The sequence below is a fragment of the Squalius cephalus genome (genome assembly GCF_949319135.1).
Source record: "Squalius cephalus genome assembly, chromosome: 1".
NCBI classification, from domain to species: Eukaryota; Metazoa; Chordata; class Actinopteri; order Cypriniformes; family Leuciscidae; genus Squalius; species Squalius cephalus.
In genome coordinates, this window is record NC_137122.1 from 69835323 (window position 1) to 69852321 (window position 16999).

The 16999-nt window shown below is 38.0% G+C and overlaps 1 long non-coding RNA gene across 3 annotated transcripts; it reads right to left on the reverse strand.

The window, feature by feature from the left end:
• Positions 1-11355: 11355 nt before the first annotated feature.
• LOC307167513 lies at positions 11356-16266 on the reverse strand. 3 transcript variants are annotated; one of them, XR_013822809.1, is made up of 6 exons: positions 16194-16266; positions 15242-15356; positions 15086-15134; positions 12852-12912; positions 12025-12124; positions 11356-11640 (listed from the first exon to the last, which is right to left on the reverse strand). It is a non-coding gene; the product is annotated as an uncharacterized lncRNA (long non-coding RNA). The 3 variants fall into 3 exon arrangements; XR_013822807.1 differs by lacking the exon at positions 12852-12912; XR_013822808.1 differs by lacking the exon at positions 12025-12124.
• Between the last annotated feature and the right edge of the window lie 733 nt (positions 16267-16999).

Sequence of the window (16999 nt, forward strand, 5' to 3'; positions counted from 1 at the left end):
TCAGCCTGGGAAAGAAGCAAGAGCCATTGATCCAGGATGTTCCAACACGTTGGAATTCGACGCTGGAAATGGTCAAGCGCGTGAGCAGAAATAAAGAGGCTGTCATCGCAGCCCTGGACAAGCCCTGGAGCACAAACTCGTTTTGCCGACCGCAGCAGAGTGGGATAAACTGCAGAGGCTGGAGACACTTCTAGAGCCATGCAGGTAAATCAGTCTGTAACTTATCAAATAACATTGCTTTGATTATTTTCTGGAATGAATTAAACCAAGTCAAATATCAATAACATGTATGTATGTAAAAAATAATAATGATAATAATAATAATAATATGTTGATAACCACTGTTCTAATAATACACTGTCTCTGTGTGCATGTGTGTGTTTGTGTGCGTAGGTATGTAACTGAGCTCCTGGGTGGAGAGGCCTATGTCTCCTGTTCTGTGGTACTACCTTCTCTCTGCCACTTGCGTCTCAAGATGGAAGCCTGTGATGAGGACCCTGCATATGTGGTGAGATTCAAGACCAAGTTCAAGGAGGACCTAGCATCCCGTCAAGAACAGCTCAACAATGCATGGCTCCAGATTGCTACAGTTTTGGATCCTCGTTTCAAAGACTTTGAAATGCCTGCCCAAGACAGACAGGGAAGAGGTGTGGACCACACTTGAAGGGATGCTGCAACAAGAATCACCTAGAAAGTCTTCACAGACACATGATGATGGGCCACCCAGGAAGAAAATCAGCCTTCTGCAAATGGGCTCAGATTCAGAATCAGAAGATGAAGAGGTCCAACCTGCCATACAGAGGTACAGAGCAGAGCCCACCATTAAATTGGAGGACTGCCCCTTGAGGTGGTGGGCATCTCATTCAGGAGCCCATGAGAAGCTGGCCTCACTAGCTCACAAATATCTAGCCACTCCTGCAACCACTGTTCCCTGTGAACGACTTTTCTCAGTTGCAGGTCACATTGTGAACAAGAAAAGGTCAGCTTTACTTTCAGAAAATGTGAACAAGTTAGTTTGCCTCAGCAACTGGCTGAAAGATGATTAAGCTCAGTAGATTTGAAAGGTGATGTTCAAACAAAAAGACCAGTTTCAGTGCAACATGTTATAGTAGTTAGCAACTGGATTTGTAAACAACTGGATTAAAGAATGGAGGAAAAGGTAAAAGATTGTTCTTTGGTTTGATTTAAAAGTTTTATTGAAAATGTTTTTTTCCACATAAAAACGCAACAGATGACTCAAATTGTGCAAAAATGTGGTAGGCCACTGTTATGATTTGACTACATTTATTGCTTTCTGTTCAATTGAATACTGTAAATTGTACATCCTGGTTAAGAGGAATGCCAAAGAGGAAGCGATGGGACATTACAAAGACAAATATTATGGTGTGTAGTATGTTTCAGCTTGATTTAAACCACCATTATTTGGCTGTGTTAATAAACAGACATAATATGAAAATGATGTATCTGTGTCCTGTTATTTATCTTTTGGTATGCATTTCAGAAAAAAAAAAAGGTTATTATAATGTAATTGCAAATAGTGATTAATCCTGATTAATCCACTGAAAATTCTGATTAATTTGATTAAAAATTTTAATCATTTGACAGCCCTAATTATAATAAAAGAGGACTTGGGGCAAACATGCCACCCAATCCCTTTTTCTAGATACCGGCAGAGTGCGCAACAAATTATGCAGGGTCCAGTTAAAACGCTCGCACTGACCGTTTCTAGCTGGATGGTAAAGGGTCGTGCGAGACTTCTCCACTCCATACAGGCCACAAAGCTGGTGGATCAGTTGAGACTCAAAATTACGTCCCTGATCCGAATGCAAGCGACCTGGGATGCCAAGTTTATAAAACCATTCATTAACCAAGACCTGAGCCACGGTTTCAGCACGTTGGTCCCGAGTAGTAACGGCGAGGGTGTATTTACTGAAGATGTCAGTCATTACAAGCACATTTTCTACTCCTGACCTAGATGGCTCCAGCAAGGTAAAGTCAATGGCCAGAATTTCGTTTGGCCTTGAAGCCAAAGATGACCCATAAAACTCTACGCCACTGGCTGCGTGTCTTTAGCAACATGACATCTTTCACATTCCTGGCACCAACGGGCAACATCCGAGGCCAGACCTGACCAGTAACACCGCCGTCGGACCAATTCAGCAGTTCGCTCAATGCCCTGATGGCCATGACACTGATGCAACTGCGTAAGCACTTCTGACTTCAGCGCAGCAGGCAATAGCAGCTGCAAGACCTCCTCCCCACCGTTAGGACAATGGACTCTACGATAAAGTACCCTGTCTCGCTCCACAAAATGGTCCCACTGGTAATCTATACATTTTTTTATAAAACAGACAATATATTTTTCCTTTTAAGGACTTAACATGAACATAATATTCCACATAGCACATAGTATATTATTGATCTCCAGAACCTGCTGACATAGCTGTCTTTACATGTCTTACACAGCTGTTATTCATGTTGGCTAATTTGGTATTATCATCAACTGATACAAAACAAGTACATATTTATTCTCTGGAAGCCTGGCTAAATAAGCAAGCACTGTTGCTGTATTCCTAGCATGGGCTAGACCCACAGTCACTACTCAGATCCTAAATACAGACATTGTCTATAATCATAAATACCAGGATACATGCACTAGTTTTTATAAACTATAAATTCCAATTCCTTTTGTAATAAACCAAGAAAGATAGTTTATCCATTATTTTCACCCCCCGCCCATTATAGACCCTTTAGGTTCAAAACACAATGGTTGTCAAACTGAAAATAAAAACAACAACAACAACATAAAAATAAATAATAATAATAATAATAATAATTATTATTATTATTATTAAAGATGCTGTATGTAACTTTTCTACTAAAATGAATCCTTTTTTTATTGCCTGTGTGTGAAGGGGTTGTAATCTCACATTAAAATGATCCACTTTGCGGGTTTTGCTATTACCTCGGAAAGCAAGTAGGCCTATTCTTATTTTTATGTGAAGGTGCCGGGTCGGATTTACCGCAAAATCCAGTGACGTGACCTGCACGAGCGCTCCCGAGCCTCTCGCCTCGTCTAGCCTACTGCCTTTGCACTCAACAGCGACGACACTGCAACTTATGACATGGACTTATGACTTATGCAACTTATGATATGACATGTCTGATAACACTAAGAAACGACCTGCTCCCAGCACAACACAGACTCCAACACAAACTCCACATATTGATAAAAAACAAAAACAAAAAGTTTTTTTCTGCTCAAGCTCGTAAGGCCAGACATGAATCGGATGAACTTCGGGTGAAAAAACACGGCTCGACATCGGCAGGGCATTTGAATCATGGAGAAACCTTATCTACAAACCTAGAATGTATCAATGTATTTCCTGAAGAAAATGTGAAGTGGTGCTTGCAATGGCAAAATTCGGCACGGTTGATAGGGTTCATACTTATCATGGTATGAGCATGGAGCATTAGTTCAACGTCAAGCTGATAAAAGTAGCCTATTATTGTAACGTTGCAGTGGGAGTTTACCTGAGTTTCCAGCATGTTGTGTGATGCGTCTCAGTCTGAAGGTACCCACAGTGCTCGCTCATAAATTCGAGCATGCGCTTGTAAACTTATTGGTTGCAATCTGAAACATCACCGCTAGAGGTCGCTAAAAACTACATACAGCACCTTTAAGACCCATGATAATCCATCTAAGTACTTAAAGTCTCTACTGAATTCATCCTTCAGTTTACAGTCAAATAGCATGTACCATCTTATTGTATGACATCTTGTACCTTTTATTTTTTTTTAAAAATAGAAATAAAATAAAACAAATTCACATCATCATTTCAATCATTATTTTACCACTAAAATATAGAATTGTTCCCCATTCTGCTTAATAAAACTTATGTTCATTCCTTATCTTTACATCACGCCTTTACGTTACACCCTGTTAATCATACTCAATGACTTATTATTTTTATCTGAAACTCACTTTTCATATCATTTCAACTTAATTTGACTTAACAGGCGTTCATAAATAGTTCCATAAATTCTATCAGAAATTTAATTTTCATAACATATTTTTCTATTATATTTCTTCTCATCTTTCTCTATTTCCCTACATGCCAGTTCCTTTTACATCCTTTTCCTTTCTTTTCGCTCTGCCTCATCTAACCAGTACATTATTGTTTACAATCCCCACACACACACGTCTCATACTGTTTACGTAGTAGTAAAACCAAGATGGCGCCAGTGTGTGTGGCAGGCCGTCTGTTGTCTCTAGCCTTAACTGTGTTTGTGTTGTTTTTATTAACTACTTTTAACAATGTGGACTCTCTACTGGTGTATGATCGCCAGATACTAGAGGGCTGCATTGGGATTGAGTCCCGCCGGGTCCCGCAGAAAATGAAGCCGTGGGGCTCTACAAGATACTGCTGAACATTAGATCAAATATGGAAAATATGATCATTTATAATTCTGGTGGATCGAAAACCTTACTTCACCTGCACGAGGTACCTGCGTATCTCTGCCGAACGCCGTTTCCTGCTCGGAAGAAAAAGCGACATAAACGGCGGGGGAAACGTGGCGGCCTGCTGATAAAAATTAAATCCCGTCTGGCAGTTTCCTGCAATCTCCGTAGAACATTAGCGGAGTATCAGATAGACGGCTGCAACTATATTTTCATGCGTTCTTTGGATCCTGTTTACAGCTGGCTGTTACCGGTGGTCGACGCCGACAAGGAGTCCAGGGCTCCCCGTTCCGTGTCCCCCCGCTTTCGGAGAGGTGGAGTCAACACATCGTGTCTACGGGTGTTGGATCGTGAGCCCCGGATAGCAAATAACCCTGCTCCGGCCAGGATTGCCCTGGTAAATGCCAGGTCGCTGGTAAACAAAACTTTTATCTTAAATGATTTTTATACTTCAAATAACTTGGATCTACTGTGCGTGACTGAAACCTGGATGAACGAGGGTGAGTTAAGCCCCTTTTCGGAGATTTTACCCTCAAACTGTGACTTTTTTAACTCTCCACGACTTAAAGGACGGGGTGGAGGAATTGCGATTATTTTTAAGGAAAAGTTAAACTGTCGGCATGTGATGTGCAACTTCTACTCAAGCTTTGAGCTGATTGTATTTGAGCTGAATCAACCTGACCCAGTGCTATGCGCTGTGATTTATCGTCCTCCCAAATACCATAAAGACTTCATAAACAACTTCTCCGATTTTCTGGCTGAAATCATGCCGAAGTATGACAGAGTTTTAATTGTTGGAGATTTTAGTCTCAGGCGCGGCACGAGCCGCGTGGAAAACGCGTGCATTCTAGAAATAGAACCGACGCCTATTTTTCACGCGACACGCAAGCGTCTTGGAAGCGTTTCCATGCAAAATTGAATAGGAAAATCTGTTTATTTGTCATTTTGACACGAATACATATTAATAAATGTCCTTTTGATGTTTAAAAGTGTCTAGGTTTTGACATAAATGCAAATATAAATGTAATTTTACAAAATATGATCGATTTTCAAATACTGCTGTATTGAATGAACAGCTTTTAGCAAACTCTATTGCTATACTGAGATGAGGAATATATACTGTATGTGTTTTGTCAAAAATAAAGTCATCAACTAACTAATGAATCCTTTACTTTGAGATACGTATGATACAATGTATACTTTAGTTTTGAAAGACGTTGACTAGTTTTGAAAATATTATAAAGTATGTATGTGCATGCATATATATATATGTGTGTGTGTATATATGAAGAGTTCAGATGCAAAAGCCTCTAAATGCCATCTGAAATTTTCTCCTAGAATGATCATTTTTATGAAGCTTGTATATTTAAGTTAGCTATAGGTGACACGTCACCTGAATGAATGGCTCATTAAGTATGCAGGGACGTAGTCTCACCAGGTGTGAACTACTAAATATGCATGATGCTGTTGGAGCGTTTACGCCCCATCCGCATATTGGCTTTCCAAACTAAAAGTGTTTCACAAAACTAAAATCAATGTATCGTTTTTTTGTGGATGATTAGGCAGGATGATTTTCATATCATTTTGAAGAAAAAACACTAGGCGATGAAATCCATTAGTCAAAAGTCTTATTGCCACATATTTAGTATGTGTTTTGTGGCCTTATTTCAGAAACTTTAATTTTTAGTTTTTTCGATAACCATGCATAAACATTATTCTCTCAAAAATGAAAACATGTACATACATGTGGCTCACATATTATGGAAGTCCTGTTTGTGCTATATAGAGTGAATTTACACCTTTGCCATTAATATGTTTATAAGCAACTGAAAAAAGCACAAATGTCAGGGCATGTCAGAACATCTCAAGGACCCCAAAAACACCCCAGACCCCAGAGGGTTAACTTGATGCAGTTTGTGGCTAGCTCTACACATGAGCACGGACACACATTAGACCTGGTTTTATCGTGTGGTCTACCTGTCAACAATATTAATGTTTGTGATGCTACTTTTTCTGACCACATGCCTGTGTTATTCGAGATTTGTAGTCCTAAACCATGTGTTCCTGCTCGTCGCTGTCGCTCATTTAACTCTTTAACTGCAGAATGGTTTACTGATGTTTTTAATAGCACAAACATGGCCTTCTCAGTGTCCACTCTGCATTATAATACTGATGAGTTAACATCATTGTTTTATACTTCTTGTCAGAATGCACTGGACATTGTTGCCCCTTTCAGGACTATTCGTGCTAAGCCAAAATCTGAACCGTGGCTAAATGACATTACCCGTGCTGCTAGGCACGAGTGCAGGAGAGCTGAACGCCAGTGGAAAAAAGATAGGCTGCGGGTTTCGTCTGAGATCTTGAAAGACAGCTTGTTTAAATATCCAAAAGCTGTAAAAACGGAAAAGTCAAGGTATTTCTCAAATATCATCGCAAATAATTCTCACAAACCTCGTGTTCTGTTCAACACTATTAATTCTGTTTTAAATACATCTCAACAAATGACTTTGGAATTTTCCAAAGAAACATGTGAAAACTTTTTGCAGTTTTTTAATGACAAGATTGTGACTGTTAGAGCTAATATTGTTCACCCTTCTGCTGATATGTCTTCTTTCTCTGTATGTTCCTTTGTTTTTAATCAGTTTGAACCAGTGTCTCTTGCTTGTTTAAAAGACATCATTGACAAAATGAATCCATCTGTTTGTCCCACAGACATTATTTCCCCAGATTTCCTAAAAAAGGTTTTTGAAACCCTTGGCCCTACAATATTATTGATTGTAAATAGTAGTCTCATTCATGGAGTTGTACCACCACATTTTAAACACGCAATAGTGGAACCACTGATTAAAAAAACAAACCTGGATTCATCGGTTCTTGCTAATTTTAGGCCCATTTCGAAACTCCCGTTTCTTTCTAAAATATTGGAAAAAGTTGTTTTTAAACAATTACTGTCCTTTCTAGACTTGCATGGTCTGCAAAAAATTTATCAATCTGGTTTTAAATCACTTCACAGCACAGAAACGGCCCTGTTAAAAGTTTATAATGATTTATTATTGGCCACTGACACAGGTAACTATGCTGTTCTTATGCTGTTAGATCTTACTGCTGCTTTTGACACCTTAGACCAATACATCACTTAAAATGTACTCAAGTAATAGTAAAATTACACAATTTTTAAACAACTCAAAAAAGTACAATTTCTGAAAAAAAAATACTTAATTACAGTAACTTGAGTATTTGTAATTCGTTACTTCACACCCCTGGGTTTCGACACCACTACAAATGGCTGTTCCCTCAAATAACGCCCTATTTTGAGGGTTAAAGGGCACTTTTGGATTCAGCCAGGGGTTTAAATAGACAGACTAACGAGGTAACAAGGTGATTAGTGGATAAGAAACCAGGGGTCCGTTCTTCGTACGTCGCTAACTCACTTAGCTGGATTAGATTGTTGGCGATTTGGCATGATCTTGGATTGTTTGGTTCTTCAACGCTCATCCCGGACTTGCTGTCATAGCAACAGGTGCGCAAGCTTAAACCGGCTCGGGAGCAGCTTATTTCATGTTAACAGGATTAGATCCCGGCTTCATAAGCGGAGCTGATACGGGAAGTCCAGCGCAGCACGATAGTGCACTTTCTTTCTGAGATATATATTTTTTTTCTCGTTTTAGTTTTTTTTGTGGCATTTCCAAGCCACTTAAGACCCAATGTTGTAAAGCAGTTTTTTATTTTATTTTTTTAGGCTATCATAATTTATGAAGATCATGCAATCATGACCATGCCGATTACAGATATGTCACTCAGGCTTCACTAACGTGATTGGTACCATAGACTATAGGCTATAGGCTGCCATCAAGGCCTCAATGAAGGGGATTATGTGAACAGAAAGGGGGTTCACAATGTAAATGTGCAGCCCAGTTACTATTGGGATTCTTAATATTCCAGATTAGTAATATTATATCAAATAAAAAAAGGCAGTTGACTAAAATCTTCCATATCACAAATGTGAAAGCAAAATGGCCAGGATCTGTGCATGACTTAAGAATTTTCAGAGATTCACATTTATGCACATTATTTGAAAGTGGTAAGGAAAGTTCCACAATTAAATATCAAGCTCACTGTATTACATACACTTATGCTGATCCTAACAGAACTGCATTTCTTCATAGGTGATTATGACATGTTCCTGCAGACAGGTGTTTTATGACCCCATTCCCTGACCCAAACCAGTTACAGTGCAGCACCAGGACAAGGGCACACAATGAAATGAACTTTGGCTAACTAAAGGGAAGATGTCAGTGTCTGAGAAGTCTGAGGGTTGCACACCTGACAGGGCCTGTGACATTGCTGCATGTGCCATATTACACAACATTGCCAAAAAAAACCAAAAAAAAAACACTTTTCATTAAATGTTTAATAAAAGACTAATATGCTTAGTTCCTTGAGTTTTATTTCAATTGTTCTTTGTAAAGAAAAGCCAGTGGTCAAGTGCCTGCAACAAGAGATATTAGACACATGCCTCATGCAACAAATAAAAAGGAAAAGTTGGCTATCCACTGCCCACCTGTAGGCCTATGTCTCCTCTGTCTGTGCAGACTCTTCTAGGCCTTTCTGTAGATGTGGAATCCTGCAACTTATATTGCAGCCATAAAGCAGACAAGTATAAATTAAGTAAAGTTATTTATGCACTCGCAGGTAGGCTAGTTCCTCCATATGACAGTTATCTGAGAGGGTTTATTCACTGTCCAGTGCAATGGAAACAAATGGACATTACAAAGTCTTATACTTTCTTTCCTTTGGAAAGTTAGAAAATGTCCACTTACTGCACATATTTCAGCCACCACTTTCTTGGGAACAGATACAAGTATTGGTGTATTATGTAAAAGTGCACAAAAGAGGAAAACATAATGTCATTACATTTACAATTAACTACACTGGGGAAAAATGAGACCAATAACTCATGGCAAAATATTTTTACATTAACATAAGTTTATCAGTTTTCACTTTCACAAGTCAAAGCAATTCATCATTACTCAAGATAACAGTTTAAATGACTATACGGCCTTAATTTAATGCAGCAAAAATTATTTTACAGTGTTAGGCTACTAAGATCTGTTCTTTTCTTTTTTTCAGCCTTTTTCTTGGTTGCTTTTGTAAACAGAACAACATTTATTTAACAGTGCCTTTTATAAAAGAGACTATAATATAACTAAAAATGACCATAATGTAGAATATTTTTGTACTTCACTTTTATTTGTTCCCATGTTCTAGTGTGGTGACTCTGACATTACAATGAACAAAGTAATTATGCAATTATTAAAATACACAAATATAGGCTAATAAGTGATAAAAACATCTAACATGGCCACTTCTAACGGATTTAAATTGTCTGCTACTTTTTTGCCAGCCCTCTCTCCTGGCTTTTGCAGACTTTGAGGTGTTCTCTGGCGTTTTGATTAAACATTAAAATTCCGCATAAACTTCGACTTTTAGTTCTTGCTCTGCTGAGGAGAAAAACTGAGCGCGCTCTTTGGCCACGCTGAGCAGCCAATAGCAGCGTTGCTGATCAATGTTTCTACTATCGATACATATCCCCTTTTAAACCAGTTTGACGTAGGGTGTCGTGGGGATTCGCAAACGACAACGGGCGTCGGGACGCAAGATTCGATCGTTTCATCTCGTATAGTTACACCAACAACAAAACACAGCAATGTCAGATGGTACTAAATTACATTGAAATACGTGCTTATATCGCTACAGCAGTACAAAAACACACACAGAGATAACTTATTTAACGTATAAGGTTGCATTAAGCCTATGACCTTTACTCGTGTCCATAAACGTTAATTTAACTGACTGCTAAGGACTGAAAAATGTTTTCTTAACTTACCTGATGTCGCCAGTATTTTTACAGACCACGTACGACCCCTTCCTCTGTTCACATTCCAGCTTTTGTTCTTCATTGATATCAACGTAAATTCGCTCAAAATTTAAGAATTCAACAGGCAGATATAAAATAATCCAGGTCTGACCGAGTAATCAATGCAAGCAGCAGCTGCTCAGTGCTCAGTGCTCACCGACCGAGAGTAACGGACGTATTTTCAAATTTAAAATAGGCGCGCAGAGCCGCGCACATTCTCATTGGATAGTTTCCTGGAAGACAGACAGATTAACCAATCATGCTCAAAGTAAAACGGCGAAATAACCAATAACAATAGTTTGCGCGAGTTAACATAGCGGTGTATTGAGTTTTATTTGCAGTCTCCCAGCAAACATTTGGACGTTTAATGACCGTTGAAAAGACGTCCGTCCGAGACGTCCCGTCATGGTTGAAAAATAGTTCCAAAATGAAAGTTGAACCGACGTCTTTGACGTCGTCTGGCCGTGAATTCCACGTCTTTTCTGCGCGTCCCTGGACGTCTAAATGGGTTTTTTTTTTTTAGTTCTTCTGGATGTTTATAAGATATATATATATATATATATATATATATATATATATATATATATATATATATATATATAATCCTGCATATAAACTAATCACACCCATATTGTGTAACATCGTGAAAGGCAATCATTTAGGCTATTTTTACACATCTGAACTTGACAAAGGTTCTAAAAAGGTCCAAATCGGTCCGGTCAGACCTGAACGTCTATAAAACCGTTTAATCACGTGTACATCAACACATTATTTGTGGACTGAAGCAAAAAATAGTGCTATAATTTAGCACAACATTTTATTGTGAATATTACATTTGAAATGTCTTCCAGTTGTTAGAAATAGTACAATCTGGTAAAATCTGTGGTAATGGCATTTTCTCTAACAGTTTCACATTAAGGTTAAGCAGACATTAATCAAACCAGAATATAACAAAAGTACAGGAACAGTCAATGCATTCCATTTTAGAGTCTTTCTATAATATTCCATCATTGATGAATAGAAGTCAGAGCTGTGGCAGTACTAAGTTTCAGTTACTAACAGTCTTGCATTACTGTTAAACAGCCATAAATAAAAGTTTTTAGAGTCTATGAAATTTATGGCTTTATGGTTTTTGTTTTGTTTATGGCTCATTTTTTAAATCCACCACCCTCAGCTGTTCCTGGAGCGTTCTTCAGGTGTTCCTCCACTGCTGCATCAACGTCTGAGTCTGGAGCATTTGGGCTCCACCTCTTCACAGCATCTGAGGAAAGAGAATATGGTTTAAAAAAAAAGAGAAAGGCTAATTTCTAGGTAAAATGTACTTTTTTTTTTTTTAAATGTCGGAAAATAACCATGTTATTTTACTGCATAGTAATCGTATGCCAATAAAAGATGTTCTGCATTACAAGGTGTTCGAATAGTGGGAAAAAAAAACAGCATTTGCCCTCTTCAATACTGTGGAGCCCTTAAGAAAGACCCTTCACTAGGTGTGTAACTGTAAAAGTGAAAAGGACATTTCTGATAAAGACAGATGGTCTTTTAAAGAATGTCCCCGGAATAGATAAAAGTTAACAATAAAAAGGACATTAATATTAGACAAGGAACAAGAGATTTTTTTTTTTTTATGTCATAAGGCCAAAATTACCTTGAATTACATCGTACAAAGTGTAGCGTTGAATGACTTCTTTTCAATTTGGCCACCACTCCTCATATTGAAAACAGCCATTAAAGCATTTGACATGACTCTGTGAAAGAAATTACACAGGATTACTTCACCTCAAAAAAAAAAAAAAAAAAAAAAAAAAAAAATCCAAGTAAAGGTCAATTTAGGGGAGACTGAATTGACACCGAGCGAAAACAATGGTATCAATAATCATTCAATACTTGGTTAAATACTGGTACTTCTAACAAAGGTTGACAACAAACTCCAAATAAGCCAGTGTTTTAAACACACCATATATAGTTAGTTAAATTTTATTTCTGTGTCATGCCAAACATTTGGCCCATCCCACATGGGATTACAAGACACCACAAACTTATTTAGCAAACATTTTCCGGTCGCATACAAATCATTCTGAGAAATACATGAATACAAACATATATATACACATATACACACAGCATATACAAACAAATCCTCATCTACAGATCATCTCGATAAAGAGCTTTTTTCCTCTTCTCCCAGGCTTTCTCAAGATAATTGGCTAATTTATATGTTTCACATGTGAACAGCCAGCTCAGTCTTTGAGCATCATCCATATTTACCAAATCAATCTCTGATTTTATCCTACAAAACAAAAATCACGCTGTTCACAATAATTAGATATATATTATATTTCTTTCAGTTGACATGGGGTAAGCGCTCCTTGAGGGTCTGGTGCCAGCAATTTCAAAATGTAAAGATTTGTAAAATGTAAATTCAATATTGGATAGGACAACCCCATGGCTGGAAGAGACCATTAGCACACACACCCTCACTTCTGTGCTCTCTCCCAAATGCAGCGGTCCAGAGGCAAGACAACATTTGGAAATTCTGTTAATGAAAACAAAACACACACAAACTTAAATAAGAGGGTAGTTAAATAAAAACAGTAAACAATATTGTTTTATTTTATCTACTTTGTGGATGTAGCAAAGATTTAGACTTCTTGTAATCCAATAGGCTATGTGCACAAGCGTCGTGACGAACTTCCGCTATTGTCAGCTGTCGGCATATCAGTTTCCGGTTTACGGCCGCTTCATCGGCATCCGCTGTAAACAAACAAGATGAGTGCTGCTGTTGTACGAAATAAAGAGATACTATGTGCGTGACACATCTAAGTTTCTAAGAACTGTAGGTGGATCTTACGGCCGTTTCCCACATACTCCGTGTGTGTGTGTGTGTGTGTGTGTGTGCGGTGCAGGAGCAGCACGCGCTATAGTGCTTCACATATGATGCGTTTGCAGTGAATAACTGATTCACGGCTGTACCACAAACACTTACTATTTTTATTTAAAACCCCGAAGTTACGCTGCAACTTTTATTTAATAAAATGTTTTTTTTTCAGCATTGCGATTCTCTTTGTACACATATAACCTACACTCTTTAATGGACGCATGCACGTTTAAACACAATTTAAACATCGTAGGGCTATTATTCCATGCATTACTTATATTAAGTTGCTCAAGCAAGTGGTCAAATATTTAACTGTAAATTGACAAAAACAGCCGACTCTCATGCCTTTTCTTTTCCATTTAAATTTTAATCAAATCAATCTTGCATGTCACAAAGAACTTGTTTTTCCACCTCCACGAATGAGAGTGTTGATCATATGGCGCCTTGTTGAAGTAAATTGTAGTTTACCTTGCTTTACCCCGGTCTTCTAAAAGTAAAAAGATGACTGTGAAAAATAGTAGTAGGCCTATATAATTAAATGCATTTATGGTGAGATTACAATTTATTGACAAATTACAATTTATCTAGATCGTTTCCACACCGAGTCTATTTCTGCTGTGCTGCGAACGCTGAATTAAAATGACAGCGCATGTTTCGTGGTCAAAATTAACAAAGATTGACATGAAAATGTAGTAATTTCACCATAAATGCGTTTAATTAAATAAATTGTAGTCTCATTCGTGGAGGTGGAAAAACAAGTTCTTTGTGACATGCAAGATTTATTTGATTAACATTTAAATGGAAAAGAAAAGGCATATGAGAGTCGGCTGTTTTTGTCAATTTACAGTTAAATATTTGACCACTTGCTTGAGCAACTTAATATAAGTAATGCATGGAATAATAGCCCTACGATGTTTAAATTGTGTTTAAACGTGCATGCGTCCATTAAAGAGTGTAGGTTATATGTGTACAAAGAGAATCGCAATGCTGAAAAAAACATTTTATTAAATAAAAGTTGCAGCGTAACTTCTGGATTTTAAATAAAAATAGTAAGTGTTTGTGGTACAGCCGTGAATCAGTTATTCACTGCAAACGCATCATATATGAAGCACTATAGCGCGTGCTGCTCCTGCACCACACACACACACACACACACACACACGGAGTATGTGGGAAACGGCCGTAAGATCCACCTACAGTTCTTAGAAACTTAGATGTGTCACGCACATAGTTATCTCTTTATTTCGTACAACAGCAGCACTCATCTTGTTTGTTTACAGCGGATGCAGATGAAGCGGCCGTAAACCGGAAACTGATATGCCGACAGCTGACAATAGCGGAAGTTCGTCGCGACGCTTGTGCACATAGCCTATTGGACATAGTCAACTATTGTAGCCATATAATAATCATTCACAATGACTAAATCCAAGGTAGCCAACCCTGGTCCTCGAGAGCCACTCTCCTGCTGGTCTCCAAACTATCCCTGCCCTACTTCCTGCTGACTAATAATGGATCAGGTGTGTTGTCAGTCAGAAGCTGGAAGGGCAGGAATAGTTGGAAAACAAGCAGGGCAGTGGCTCTGGAGGACCAGGGTTGGCTACATATTTTAAATTGTGAAGTGATAAGACTGCTGTTCAAATGTACACTTCACAGTGTAATACTGCATTAGTTACTATAAAATTAGCTGGCTGTACTTTAGCTTTTTCCTTGAGCAATGACAGACATTATAGGCTCTATATTTGTAACTGTATGAAAAATTATTTAGAAAAATGTATGTTTGTATTTAAGGTATATTGTGTATAAAATAAGATGCAAATAGCAAAGTTCTCACATAAAATGGGGTGTCCTCTGGGACTGGGATGATAATGCAGAATTTGGAACTGGAGACAATAAAAACAAATGGGTGAAAAATATTTAAGGTAAGAAAGGACACTTTAACCAATAAACACCATAACTATATGGTAAAAAAAAAAAAAAAAAAACACACCTTTATGAAGGACATTAAACAAGAAACAAATGCAATGTCTCTTTGGTTCTGCCAGATGGCCTGGAGAAGGATTCCTGAACTCTACGTCTGACAGATGGCTGTTCGTTATGTGACCCTGAAAGAAAAATGGAAACTTAATGTAATTTCGTCAAGTACAACAAACAAAATCACGTTTAAAAAAATTCACTGAAGTGATTACAAAATTGGTAATCTTAGAGTATGGTTAGAGAGCAACTTTGTAACAGAGCAAACCTGAGCCAAACACATTAACTGCCTTAATATAGAGAGCACATAAACTGCCCTCCAAGTGACAATAATACACTCACAATACATTCCAAATATGATCAAAAACTGAAGATTTGTTCTTTGCATACAGACAATATTTATATTCATTATGCAAAAAGGCACGGCCATAAAGCATTACTTAAGCATTTAAAGCTGAGGCCATAGGTGAGGAATCAGGTAAAGTTAGTCTCCTTCCTGATACTTGACTATTTTCATTGTGCATTAACCTCACCTGCACAAATAGTTGATTTTATGGTAGTGTAAGATATAAACAGTAAATCACAGAGACGTTTTGGGATATTATGTTAACATTTATGCAAAACACCTCCTGACTCATGAAATATCCGAAATGGTCCGAACTAATAAACGGTCCGTAAGCACAAACGAGTAGCGCAGTTTCGTTCCGCTTTCTTTCTTTTTTTTTTTACCATTCGCTGCTGGGCAAATGTTGCGGTCGCGCCAGCGCGACCTATAACAAAATTTGGTCTCACCGGCAGAAAAAAATTAGCCTGGTTCTACCAGACTCTCGTACATTTAATTTGTACTTGTAAACTCTTTGTAAAGAGTCTGTCCCTCTCCATTGACAAGCGCTAACTTCACTGAAGGCGGATACTCTGTTGAAGCAGAGAATGTCTAATGTTACATTTATAATACAAAATGTACTTACCCAACAGCAGATTTTTAGTAATTCGGCAACACAACAATGCACCCTCAAATCCTGCTCGCCTCGTGGTTGCTATGCGTGGTTGCAGAGCCCGTCTGCTGGTGGTTGTAGAAAAACGGGAAAATGGCTGCTTTATCGCGAGATAATATATCATATCGTTGGATTTTGCAATATCGCGAGATTTGCTACAACATCTCGGTGGCACAGTTTTGACCTGTAAAGCACGTCAGTGTACGTCTTTTCGAACCTCTTAAAACTACTTGGGGCACTTAAATTAATTATTGCAGTATCAACCAGTGTAAGCATAATTGCATATTTCATAAGGATTTCATAGAGGGTCATGATGGACTATAAATGCACGTGTAAAGGACGTCACCTACTGGACATCCACTTAAAACGACTAAAATGCAGTGGCTTTACAATCACTTAACCACACTGGGCACTTTGTGATTATAATTTATTTAAACAAGATAAAGTAAATATATTTACTTTGTATACAAATCGTGTATTTCATATAAAGATAATTCCTGTTTTTTTCTGTCTTGCTAGACGTGTAAAGGACGTCATTGGACGTCTTCACAACCTCTTAAAATCTAATTGGGCAATTAAATTAATTATTGCAGTATTAACCATGCAAGGATTAAGCACAGCTTTTGCATATTTAACAAGGATTTCATAGAGGGTCATGATGGACTATAAATGTACGTGTAAAAGACGTCGCCAGGTGACGTCCTCTCACCCGATACACTATATATTGAACTACACTTAGCTAAAAGTCAAAATAACAATTATACATGCAACCCCAGAGA